Source organism: Oryctolagus cuniculus, chromosome 2, assembly GCF_964237555.1.
Source record: "Oryctolagus cuniculus chromosome 2, mOryCun1.1, whole genome shotgun sequence".
Lineage (NCBI taxonomy): Eukaryota > Metazoa > Chordata > Mammalia > Lagomorpha > Leporidae > Oryctolagus > Oryctolagus cuniculus.
The window spans coordinates 92402043-92414562 of NC_091433.1; the positions used below are offsets into that span (position 1 = coordinate 92402043).

Consider the following 12520-nt stretch of genomic DNA (forward strand, 5'->3'; position numbering starts at 1 on the left):
TTTATTCAAATTCCTCTTTTTTTAAAAAAAAAATTCCTCTTTTTAAATTTGAAAGGCCACAGCTTATCCCCCTACACCACGCGTGGGCCCCTCAACTTCCTCTCAAAGATGTCTCATTTCCACTGAATTCCCACTGCAACTTCTGCGTCCTAAAGCTTGGTGGTTTGGGCTGCCAGGCACAGCTCCTCGGTTCAGTCACTGAGGACTCGGCACCAGTGGCTGCGTCCCCCAGGGCATCCACCTGGGCCGAGCTGTGTGGTCTTGGAGAGAGCCGGGCCTGGACGTCGGGAAGTTTGACTTTACTTTTCCCCCTCTGGGGTGGGTCTCCTGAGTGTGGGCAAGTCCATTTGCCCTGCGTTTAGCTTAGCGTTCCTGCGTCCTAGGCATAGGATAAACTCCCGAGATTATCACTTCCCTCCGATAAGAGAACACGGGAAAGAGAGCACTTGGAGGTGACACAGCTCCCAGTGGTCTAGAAAAGTGACAGGGAAGCCGTTCTGAGGGCTCAGCCCTCTCCTGTGTGAGGCCGCTGCAGGGCCTGCCTTTGGCTCTTTCTTCAGAGTTGCTGAAAAGAGCCTCAAAGACCACCCCTCCCACCTCCCCAGCTGCCTAAGCTACACAAGGGGCACACACAGGGCCGGGACTACCCCAGCATTTTTGGACAATGCGTACGATGACAAAGCCCTGCGTAGATTTCAAAAATTTTTGCACTGCGTAAATGAGTGCTTTAATTCTATTTCCCATAAGCTTTTCATTTTTTAAAGATTTATTTATTTATTTGAAAGTCAGAGCTACACAGAGGAAGAAGGAGAGGCAGAGAGAGAGAGGTCTTCCATCCACTGGTTCACTCCCCATTTGGCTGCAACGGCTGGAGCTGCGCAGATCCAAAGCCAGGAGCCAGGAGCTTCTTCCAGGTCTCCCACATGGGTGCAGGGGCACAAGGACTTGGATCTTCTACTGCTTTCCCAGGTCATGGCAGAGAGCTTGATGGGAAGTGGAGCAGCCGGGTCTCGAAACGGCACCCATATGGGATACCGGCACTGCAGATGGCAACTCTACCCGCTACACCACAGCGCCAGCTCCATTCCATGGGTTTTTGAAGTACTCTTATGTTTTCTGTATTTTTTAATAAAGATTTTAGTTATTTATTTGAGGGGTAGAGTTATAGACAGTGAGAGCAAGAGACAGAGAGAGAGGTCTTCCTCCCACTGGTTCACTCCCCAGATGGCTGCAACAGCGAGAGCTGTGCCAATCCGAAGCCAGGAGCCAGGAGCTTCCTCCAGGTCTCCCACATGGGTGCAGGGGCCCAAGCACTTGGGCCATCCTCCACAGCCTTCCCGGGCCACAGCAGAGAGCTGGACAGGAAGAGGAGCAGCTGGGACTCAGACTCCCACATGTGGCAGATGGAGGATTAACCTACTGCGCCACAGCACCGGCCCCAGTGTTTTCTGTATTAAAAGCAATGTTCTTGGGGCTGGTGTTGTGGTACAGTGGGTTAAACTGCAGCCTACAACAAGGCATTCCAGATGGACACTGGTTTGTGTCCTGGCTTCTCTGCTTCTGATCCAGCTTCCTGCTCACACGCCTGGGGAAGCAGCGGAAGATGACCTGAGTGCTTGGCCTCTGGTCACCCCTGTGAGAGACCCGGATGGAGTTGCAGGCTTCTCCTGTCAACTTGGCCCAGCCCGGCAGTTGTGGGCACTTGGGGAGTGAACCAGCCAAAGGTGAATTTCTCTCTGTCTCTCTCTCTTTCACATAATAAACCTTTCCAAAAAGGATCAAAAAGCTTTGGTTGGGATTGGTTTGTACAGTAACTAGTGCATATCTAAGGGTATTCAGTCAGCACCTTACAATTTCGGGAATGTCTGGCCAAGCACAGTCCACCTCTTCTGCTGGCCCTGTTTCAAATTTGAGGACGAGAAGGGACTGACCGGTCCTCACCAGGTATCCTGTCTGCATAGAAGGCGCTTGTTACACTGTCCCTGGTGCCACCGGGTCGGCGACCTTCTTACCTCTCTGATCATTGCTTTTCTCTTTGTTTTAAAAGAATGACAATAGCAATAACCCAGCCGAGTGCACAAAGACCACTCCATCCCCTGGATGGCAAGCCACCCCAGCCCCCACCCCACGGCCGCCCACGCCCTCCTCACCTGAGCGGTGAGCTCATCTTGATCCGGGGAGCAGGCTCCGGCCTGGTTTCTGCTCACCAGCTGGGGGCTGCAGGAGTCCGGGGCCGGAAGACTCTGTTTACCCTGGACCCGCCTTCCTGCTGCAGCCTCCCGGGCCTGACTCCCTGCTCCGCTTCCTTCTGAGCTGCACATTTTTGCCCGGTGAATATAGCTTGGCAGTAGCTTTCCGTGGTCCCCCGCCCCCACTCTGCTCGGGGAAATGTGTGTGCTTTGTAGAGATGTTCTTTTATCTCCTAATAGCTGAATATTTTTTTTTCACCCCTGGGTAAGGTTTGCATCAATCCAAGTCAACCGGATGTCATTTCCCCCTCAGCCTTCCGTTATCTGTGGGGCACAGGGCTTCCTGTCTGATTTTAATCCCAGACAGGTGGGGGGTAGGCTTAATCACATCTCAAATGTCCCATGGCAACCCATCTCACCGGGCATGTGGCGGCTCAGCCTGCAGCTTTCACTAGAAACGAAAGGAAGGCTCCAGAACACACACTGGATGAAGCCCCAGGGCTCTGACTCATCTGGCTTCAACTCCAGTTCCGAAGACTCCACCTGTTGGGATCACAGCTCGACCAGATCAAAGGCGCAGTCCCAGCCTTTCACCCTAAAGTCACCGCTGGATGTGTGGCAGCTGGTTTAGAAATGGCTTTGTAATAGACCAGCTGACAAGACATTTTCAAATCACACATTCCTGGGGTCAGTGTTGTGACACAGCCCCCACCTGTGACACCAGCATCCCATATGGACGCTGGTTCGAGTCCCAGCCCCACCTCTTCCAGTCCAGCTCCCTGCTAATGCACCTGGAAAAGCAGCAGAGGATGGCCCAAGGGCTTGGTCCCTGCCACCCACGTGGGAGACCCAGATGGAGCTCCAGGCTCCTGGCTCAGCCTGGTCAGCCCCAGCTGTTGCACACTCCCCAAAAGGGTGAGCCACACAGGAGAGGATCGAGCTGCAGAGGTGATAGGGAAGAATATTTGCAGCCAGAGGTTCAAGCCCCCCCACCGCCCCCAGCACAGAGCGTGGAGGGGGTCTTGGGTTTGGAATAAGACGGAAGCGTCCAGCATGCTCATGGGCACTGTGGCAAGATTGTCATGTGCTGGCCTGCAGAGGGCGCCGGGTGCTGGGGAGCAGTGGGGCTGAGGCCAGGAGTGAAGGATCTGGCGAGGCCACTGGGGCCCCAGGAGCTGGGAAGGATGTCGGGGTGGGGTGGGGAAGGGTGTTCCAAGTCCTCAAGGAAAGGGGAACTTACGCCTATCCCTTGGTGGTGTGGCCTCCAAGCCAGGACATCCAGAGAAGAGAGGAGAGTGGGGAGGAGAGGGAGAGGACTCCAGACACGAGCAGGAGACTCCCCAGGTTGAGCCCGCGTGGTAGGCTCAATGGGTTGCTGGTCACCAGAGGTGTGCTGTGGCTCCCAGCCTCAGCGGAGTCTGGGGAGGACGCATCTCAGCGAGGGTGGAGGCGTGGCTATTTCTGCCCGCCTCGCTCCCTGCAAGACCCACACCACATCAGAAATCCCAGGGCGTGGTGGCGGGTGCGTGGGCTTCTGGAGTTCCAGCACCGCTGTGCTCACCAGGACTTCACACGGTCAGCCCTAAGGCAGAGCCGGCTACCCCACCTCTTGTCTCCCATGGATCTCCTCCCATTCAGCTCTCTTGGGGATGCAAATAGAATATCCCTTCCCCCAAATCCTCCAGCCTACTGCCCCACTCCCTTCTGGCCCTGTGAGCTCCTCCAGCCTAATTGTGGCAACCCTCAGGTCTCAAATGGCCACAGCCTCCTGGGCTTGGGGTGGAAGTGGGAGTGGGAGCACCAACCCCCAGAAGCAGAGGCTGCTGGGACACTTGGCCCTGGCACCTGTCTCTGCTCTGGGAGGCCTGGGACAGCTCCCTCTGCTCCATCCCCAGAGACACCTGAGCCGCTGACCAGAATCCTCAAAGCTGTCCCTGCAGGTGCTGCGGGCCCCACGGAGGTGGTGCGTAGTCCTCTTGGCCTGTGCTCGGCTGTCCCGTGTCACAGCACGAGGAAATTGCGCTCCGCGGGGGAAGCACGGCTTTCCAGCTGAGAGAGGCCGGAGGGGCAGGTGGGATGAACAGGCCGAGCTCTGGGCTTCCGCTCTCAAAGCTCTGACTCCTGCTTGAGCCTCAACACGGCATGGGCAGGGGGGTCCAAGCAGGCTGGAGGCCGTCAGCTGACTCCTGGGGCTGAGACAGTCACTTCCACAGGGGTTCTGCAGGATCCAATGAGAACTTGACTGACATCGCTTTGCAAGTGTGAGTTAAATTGTTCTCCCAGGGCTGCTGTGGCTCAGCAGGTAAAGCTGCCACCTGAGATGCCATTGGCATTTCCTATGGGCACCGGTTCGAGTCCCGGCTGCTCCACTTCCGATCCAGCTCTCTGCTGTGGCCTGGAAAAGCAGTGGAAGATGGCCCAGGTCCTTGGGCCCCTGCACCCACATGGGAGGAAGAAGCTCCTGGCTCCTGGCTTCGGATTGGCCCAGCTCCAGCCCTTGAGGTCATTTGAGGAGTGAACCAGCGGATGGAAGACCTCTCTCTCTCTCCTCTTTCTAATCTCTGCAACTCTTTCAAATAAATACATCTTTAAAAAACGCAACATCTGGGGCCGGTGCTGTGGCTCACTTGGTTAATCCTCTGCCTGCAGTGCCGGCATCCCATGTGGGCGCCGGTTGCTCCTCTTCCAGGCCAGCTCTCTGCTGTGGCCCGGGAGGGCAGTGGAGGATGGCCCAAGTGCTTGGGCCCTGCACCCCATGGGAGACCAGGAGAAGCACCTGGCTCCTGGCTTCGGATCAGCACAGCGCCAGCCACAGCGGCCATTTGGGGGGTGAACCAACGGAAGGAAGACCTTTCTCTCTGTCTCTCTCACTGTCTATAACTCTACCTGTCAAATAAAAATTTTAAAAAACACAACATCTTTAAAAGACACAACCTGAAGACTACAGCCAGGAAGGTGGGGAGCGGCAGAGAGGCAGAGACGCCTCTGTGCAAGTGTAGGGATTGGAGTCCCGAGCTTGCTAAATGCCGGTCTCTCTTCTGTCCTCTGGCTGCTTGCTCACCTGCTATGCTCCCCTGGGATTTATGACCTCCTGCCCCCACCAGCTCCCCTGGGATTTATGGCCCAATGCTTCCCACCAGCTCCCCTGGGACTTATGGCCCGGTGCTTCCCGCCAGTGGCTCCCCGTGCCATCCCCTTTGTGTGGCCTTCCCCCCACATAACCTATATAGCCTTTACATTTAAATGAACCAGTGAACATGTTAGGTCCCAGTACCTTGCCATATAGAGAGTAAGAGGGTAACCTACGTAGGAGATGACCTGCACCCTTGCAAGTGTGAGGCTACAAAAACCTCTCTTATGCAAACGAAGGGGCCTTTTGCCTGTGCACTGCTAAAGGGCTGTGTGCGGGTAGGGGGTCCCAGCGGCTGGTAACAAACAAGCCTCTGCTTTTGCATCCGCAACTGAGCCTTGTGCATTGATTGGGAAATTCGGACTCTACACAAGCAATGCAGCTCCGTGGGACTTTGCTCAGGCCCCCGGGGGGGTCAGGCAGCTGGCTGCACCAGGGCGGGGGCCGGGGAGGGCCGGCAGGACAGGGAGCAGAGGCCTGAACAACGCAAAACGGTACCATTCCTTGAAGCATTTCTGCCTCTCCCAGACAGGAAGTGGTTCTGGGAGAGCTGAGTTCCTATAAATGATCCAAGGTAAAGCAATACACAAAAATACATCTGAAGTGGGCCTATCCGGCTGGGAGTCGGGTCACGCAGACAAACACAGTTAATTGTCTGTGAGTACACACAGTTGCCATCAGTGGCTCAAACTTCCTCAACTGGGACAGAAGACGTCAGAGGCCAGTGCTCCCCTCGGCACACACGCCACGCCCCACTGGAAGGAACGCAGCAGGAAGTGTCAGGTGCATGAGAGAGGCGTGTTCCCTGAAGGACCTGCCAGTCGTGCCCGCACGCACGCACAGCTCTGCTGCCCCACGTGGGACAGCGAGCACCCAGGATCCTGCCTCCTGCTGGAGCCAATGGAGGAACCACCGGTTCTTCTGTGGTCCAGATTTCAAACATCTCCCCACCGCCAGCTCCTGGCCTATCACATAACAAGTGATCTCCATAGTTTTAGTGAAAGGAAAGCCAGGGGCTGGTGCTGTGGCCGTAGTAGGCTAAGCCTCTGCCTGCAGTGCCAGCATCCCATATGGGCACCGGTTCCAGTCCTGGCTGTTCCACTTCCGATCCAGCTCTCTGCTATGGCCTGGGAAAGCAGTGGAAAATGGTTCAAGTCCTTGGGTTCCTGTACCCACGTGGGAGACCCGGAAGACGTTCCTGGCTTCAGCCTGGCACAGCCTTGTTTGTTTTGGTCATTTGAGGAGTGAACCAATGGATGGAAAACTACTCTCTCTCTGTTCTGCCTCTCCCTCTCTGTAACTCTGCCTTTCAGATAAAGAAATACTTAACAAAAAGAAGAAGCCAACAGGGGTACCAAGAGGAAAACCAGTGGCCACAACAGGCCCCCTCAAGAGGACGTAGGGAGACCTGTCTCTCTGCGCTGACATCCTGGTACCTCCCTTCCAGGAGTAGGGAAGGAAGCTGGTACCTCCAACACCCAGGATAGAACGCGGCAGGCGTGCAGGCCACAGTGCTGGGAGAAGCCTGGACCGCTGTGCTTTCCACTTCTCAGCCTATTATCAAGTGAGTTTCCCCTTTTCTGGACCCACAGACACTCAACCGGTCGCAGAAATGGCACTCAATTCCCCAGGCTCCCGGCCCCAGCCCAGGGCTCTCTCTAAAACATTGTGAAATGAACCTCAACACTTCAAGGAAATGAAATCAGGTGAAGTTAAACGTGGTTGCTGGGCAAGCAAGACTGTTTATGGGTAGCATAGGCTTAAAATGTCCCAGCCAATCAAATGCCATTTTCACTTCGTGGCATGCTGATTGGATCCTCACTTACACGATTTACATACTGATTGATGCTCCTTCCCCCAGACAGCAGCAGGTGCATCCAACTTCCGCCAGGTCTCCCCACGGGTCTCCTGTCCCCGGCTGGGTTGCACAATTCTGGGTGTCCTGGGAGTCAGCCTCAGGAGCATGTCGCAGGGCGGGTGAGTCCTTGTAGGCCGCCCAGGTGTCCACGATCCAGGTAAGCTGCTTTATTGCACTACTCCTTCCTGGGAGCCAGGAAGCCTGTGTCAATCAAACGGACCTCACACCTGTTGCTTCAAGCCACACAACCGGCCCTCCCCTTACCTAAGGCTCAGGAAGACCAAGAAATAGCAAAGAAGGTAATGAGAGTGCAATAGCACTCAAAATGGAGTTGGGAGTTCAGACACCTGTGACCGAGACTTTGACCTGGGCTGTTCTGTACATACCCACCTGGGCCCATGGACAGGGCAAACCTGCCTTGGCAATGCTTGATGGGAGATTCCCCCCTGCTTCCGGAGACTGTCCAGTTTCCTCCTCCCAAGACAGTCTGACTCTTGCTGCACATAACGCAATTCCTGGAGAGCAGAAAGGTGAAATTACGGCCGGCGCCGCGGCTCACTAGGCTAATCCTCCGCCTTGTGGCACCGGCACACCGGGTTCTAGTCCCGGTCGGGGTGCCGGGTTCTGTCCCGGTTGCCCCTCTTCCAGGCCAGCTTTCTGCTGTGGCCCGGGAGTGCAGTAGAGGATGGCCCAAGTGCTTGGGCCCTGCACCCCAAGGGAGACCAGGAGAAGCACCTGGCTCCTGCTATCGGATCTGCACGGTGCGCCGGCCGCGGCGGCCATGGGAGGGTGAACCAACGTCAAAGGAAGACCTTTCTCTCTGTCTCTCTCTCTCTCACTGTCCACTCTGCCTGTCAAAAAAAAAAAATCTAAAAAAAAAAAAAGACAAAATCTTCTGCAACTACGCAACCAAGTAAAGCAGACACAGTGGGAAGAGTCCAGGATGACGCCTCAGCAAGAATCTCTGGAATTTCTGACCTTTATGACCTCAGGAGCACAGAGTAGCCACGCCCCTTCTGAGTGCCAGGTGGGTCTCAGCCAAGACCAGCAGAGCAGAGCAAGCCCTTGGCCACAAGGGCACGCCCGGCTTTCCTTGGCACTGTCCTGGATCCCGAGGGGCTGGCTGTTCCCCAGCCCAACTGAGATCACCGTTCAGGGTTCAGCTCTCCCCTCCCCTCCCTCATCACTGAGTTTCTGTCCAACCCGAGTAGTCGTGGCATGCACCGAACTGAGCCTTGTGGATAGAGGGAGGCAGGCCGCCGGCAGTGGAACAAGGGACCTGTGGAACAAGAGGCTCTCCAACAGCGGGCTGCAGCTTGGAGGGAGCTGGGAGCCTCGTGCCCACCAGATCTGGGTTTGAATCCTGATTCCACCTCAGAGAGGCAGTGAACCTGGAGCTGGTGTTGCCATCAGAAAATGGGGACGGTGCAGGGGGACTTCAGGAAGTTCCTGGGAAATGGACTCAAATGACAAACCATTCCCCGTGAATTCTTCCAAGTCCCGCCTCTGGCAATCCTGATGTCACCCAGCTTTACAAGAAAGAAAATGAGGTCATTGTATAAACTAACCGGAAGCTCACAAGCTTTCCTCCACCTCTGTCGCTCTCCACGTTCAGGACAAGGACCAAAGTCCTGGGCGTGGCTCCGACAGCCTCCCAGAGCTGACCCCGCCCCCCCCAGGGCTCATCCCCCAGGGCTCATCCCCCAGGGCTCCTGCTCCAGCAGGGTGGTAGGGCAGTCCTTTTTCCCAGCCCAGTTGGCAAAGTCCTAATTGTTTTCACTTCCGCACAGCCATGCTGTCCCCGAAGCCTGTATCGTCCCAACCCCTCCTGTACCAGGTGCTCACATCAGGCAGCGATGTCCTCACACACAGCCCCAACCCAGCCTCCCGCCCTTCGACGTGGCAAGTGGAGCTTTATCAGAACCCAGCCGCCTGCCTTCGCTTTCACGCCGTCATAGTGGTATGTGTAGCTCTGACAGGCTGCGTAGCCTGCAAATCCTGGAAGATTTACCCTCTGGTCCTTTAAGGAGAAATTCTGCCAGCCACCTGCCCTGATGCCTGCTGTCCCCCTGCACTAGACTATCAGCTCCTTGAGGGCCCCGGGGGCATGTTACTTGCTGCTCTGACAACACAGCAGGAACCCAGCACAAATGAATGAATGTGTTACCGGAGAAATTCGCAGGGTTCTTGCAAGAAAGAATTCAGGCGTGAGACAGAGAGTAGTAGGAGGTAAAATGGCAAGGTTTATTAGGGAAGAGACATCCGTAAGGATGGATGGGCACCTCTCCAGACAGGACCTGAGAGGGTGCCCAGTCACTCGGACTGGGGTGGGAGGGAGCGAGGTTACATGTTGAGAGGAGAGATTACACCTGGCCAGACCAGGCGGGCGACTCAGCAGAGAGGCAGAGGGATGAGCGCGCAGTCCGGTTGAAGCCGGGGGTTTTTAAGGAGATGGGTCTCTGTCTTCACACATTTCCTCCTGAAACAAAGGATTTTATGGCTGTAAATACTAAGAAGCTCCTGAGTTTTCCCTTGAAGGTATCAGACAGGAGGAAGCCTAGCTGGCACCATCCTAGGTTCAGAGGAAGGGTGAGCAGGACCCCCTAGAGAATGGGGATCCGAAGCAGTGTGTTTGAGATGCAGATACTGGGCTGCACCTGGGAGACTGTGGAAGATTTGTCAGGCAGAAGGGGCAGGGACCTCCACCTGGCAGGTTATCAGGTAGAAGGGGGCAGGGCACGATGCAAACACTGGACTGCCCCTGAAGCATTATCGGGATAACTTTGAGATGTAGATGCATATGCTGGCCCTAGAAGTCTTCTCCGAAGGCCTTTGTCACACACACATAAGCTCATATCTAACTTCCTGCCTAACAAATGCATCTCTTATCTTCTGAGGAACAAAATAAGAGCAACCTAGTGAGGACCGGGGTTGTGCAATAGCACCCATATGGGCACCGGTTCGAGTCCCAGCTACTCCACTTCTGATCCAGCTCCCTGCTAAATGACCTGGGGAAGCAGTGGAAGATGCCCCAAGTGCTTGGGCCCCTGCACCCACGTGGGAGACCCGGAAGAAGATCCTGGCTCCTGGATTCAGCCTGACTCAACCCTGGTCTTTTGCGGCCATTAGGGGAGTGAACCAGTGAATAAAAGATATCTCACTCTCTCTCTCTAACTCTGCCTTTCAAATAAATAAAATAAATCTTTTAAAAAAATCTACCTAGTGGAGAATAAAGGAGCATTGCACTTTTTTTTTTTTTTTGACAGGCAGAGTGGACAGTGAGAGAGAGAGAGACAGAGAGAAAGGTCTTCCTTTGCCGTTGGTTCACCCTTCAATGGCCGCCGCACCGCGCTGATCTGATAGCAGGAGCCAGGTGCTTCTCCTGGTCTCCCATGTGGGTGTAGGGCCCAAGTACTTGGGCCATCCTCCACTGCACTCCTGGGCCATAGTAGAGAGCTGGCCTGGAAGAGGGGCAACCAGGAAAGAATCTGGCGCCCCGACAGGGACTAGAACCCGGGGTGCTGGCGCCGCAGGAGTAGGATTAGCCTAGTGAGCCGCGGCGCCGGCCAGATTTTGTCTTTTTGATTCCATGCTCGGAAAGTCGGAGTCAGCCAGGCATTTTGGCAGGTGTGGAGTTAAGCAATTGCCCTTTTTAAAAAAAATTATTATTTAATTTATTTGAGAGGCAAAGTTACAGATGGGGCGGGGGGCAGAGAGAGAAACAGAGAGAGAGAGAGAGAGAAACTTCCATCCACTGGTTCACTCCCCAAATGGCTATACTACCCAGAGCTGGGCCAATCTGAAACTAGGAGCCAGGATCTTCTTCTGGGTCTCCCACACGGGTGCAGGAGGAGCCCAAGACTTGAGCCATCTTCTACTGCTTTCCCAGACCATAGCAGAGAGCTGGATCGGAAGTGGAGCAGCCAGGACTCAAACCGGTGCCCATATGGGATGCTGGCGCCGCTGGTGAAAGCTTAAACTACTATGCCACAGCGCCGGCCCCAAGCAATTGCTTTTCAAGTACATCGCATATACGAACGTCTTTTTATTTAGCTCTTCGCATTTGCATCACGTCAGGAACTTCTGCAGGCGGCGTACAGAGCTTTGTTCTTCCGAGAAGTCTGGCTCCCGGCTGCTGCCAGTGAGAATTTGGGTCGGCGGTGCCAGCGCCAGCTGGGAGCCTGATGGAAGTGCAGACCTTCTGAATCAGGATCTTCATATGATGGGGTCGCCAGGTGACTCACGTGCACCTTCAAGTGTGGGGAACACGGGGGCGTGAGATTGCAATGGCACCCAGAAATGGCCACCGACCCAATTTGATTCCCTAGATAATTTGTAAAGTTGATGTCCCATATATATTGTGAACCCAGCTACACTCCGAGTCCATAAAAGAGCATTAGTCCCCACAAATCTCTTCCTGTTTCTTTTCAGAGCATCTGCCCCATTTCTGCTTTTAGCAACAAGGGAACTTAGAATAGGTGGACTTCCGGTGGAGAGGGGATGGGCGAGGTGGACTTCCGGTGGAGAGGGGATGGGTGAGGTGGACTTCTGGTGCAGAGGGGATGGGTGAGGTGGACTTCTGGTGGAGAGGGGTGGGTGAGGTGGACTTCTGGTGGAGAGGGGATGGGTGAGGTGGACTTCCGGTAGAGAGGGGATGGGTGAGGTGGACTTCTGGTGCAGAGGGGATGGGTGAGGTGGACTTCTGGTGGAGAGGGGTGGGTGAGGTGGACTTCTGGTGGAGAGGGGATGGGTGAGGTGGACTTCCGGTGGAGAGGGGATGGGTGAGGTGGACTTCTGGTGCAGAGGGGATGGGCGAGGTGGACTTCCGGTGGAGAGGGGATGGGTGAGGTGGGCTTCTGGTGCAGAGGGGATGGGTGAGGTGGACTTCTGGTGGAGAGGGGTGGGTGAGGTGGACTTCTGGTGGAGAGGGGATGGGTGAGGTGGACTTCCGGTGGAGAGGGGATGGGTGAGGTGGACTTCTGGTGCAGAGGGGATGGGTGAGGTGGACTTCCGGTGGAGAGGGGGTAGGCGGGAGAGGTGGGCTTCCAGTGAAGAGGGGGGTGGGCAGGTGGACTTCCGGTGGAGAGGGGCGTGGGCGAGGTGGACTTCCGGCAGCTTGGGTGCTGGGACCGGCAGACGCCCCGTGGCGACTGCGGTGGGACAGGTGGACACCCCGTGGCAGGAGTGGTTATTGACCTTCCAATGCCATGGCGGTTGGAGCAGAAAGAAGGAAGTGAGAGTAGAAAAAATGTGTAAGTGACACATTTGAGGGTGAGAGGAAACTCTCACCTCCGAAAGTCCCCTCTCCTGTAGGCTGTGTGTATCCTGTTTCCTCTTTGTTCA

The 12520-nt window shown here is 55.5% G+C and overlaps 2 long non-coding RNA genes across 5 annotated transcripts; one reads left to right on the top strand and one right to left on the bottom strand.

Annotated features, from left to right (window-relative positions):
* Nucleotides 1-748: 748 nt before the first annotated feature.
* Nucleotides 749-8131, bottom strand: LOC127487283 (uncharacterized). Of its 4 annotated transcripts, none has more exons than XR_011386386.1 (4): nt 7913-8131; nt 7591-7692; nt 2151-7358; nt 749-1116 (listed from the first exon to the last, which is right to left on the bottom strand). It is a non-coding gene; the product is annotated as an uncharacterized lncRNA (long non-coding RNA). The 4 variants fall into 4 exon arrangements; XR_011386385.1 differs by having other exon boundaries at nt 2151-7362; nt 7568-7692; XR_007913996.2 differs by having other exon boundaries at nt 2151-2313; nt 2609-7692.
* A 70-nt stretch (nt 8132-8201) lies between these two features.
* Nucleotides 8202-11643, top strand: LOC138848521 (uncharacterized). Its single transcript, XR_011386387.1, has 3 exons — nt 8202-8727; nt 8968-9137; nt 11231-11643. It is a non-coding gene; the product is annotated as an uncharacterized lncRNA (long non-coding RNA).
* The last annotated feature ends 877 nt before the right edge of the window (nt 11644-12520 follow it).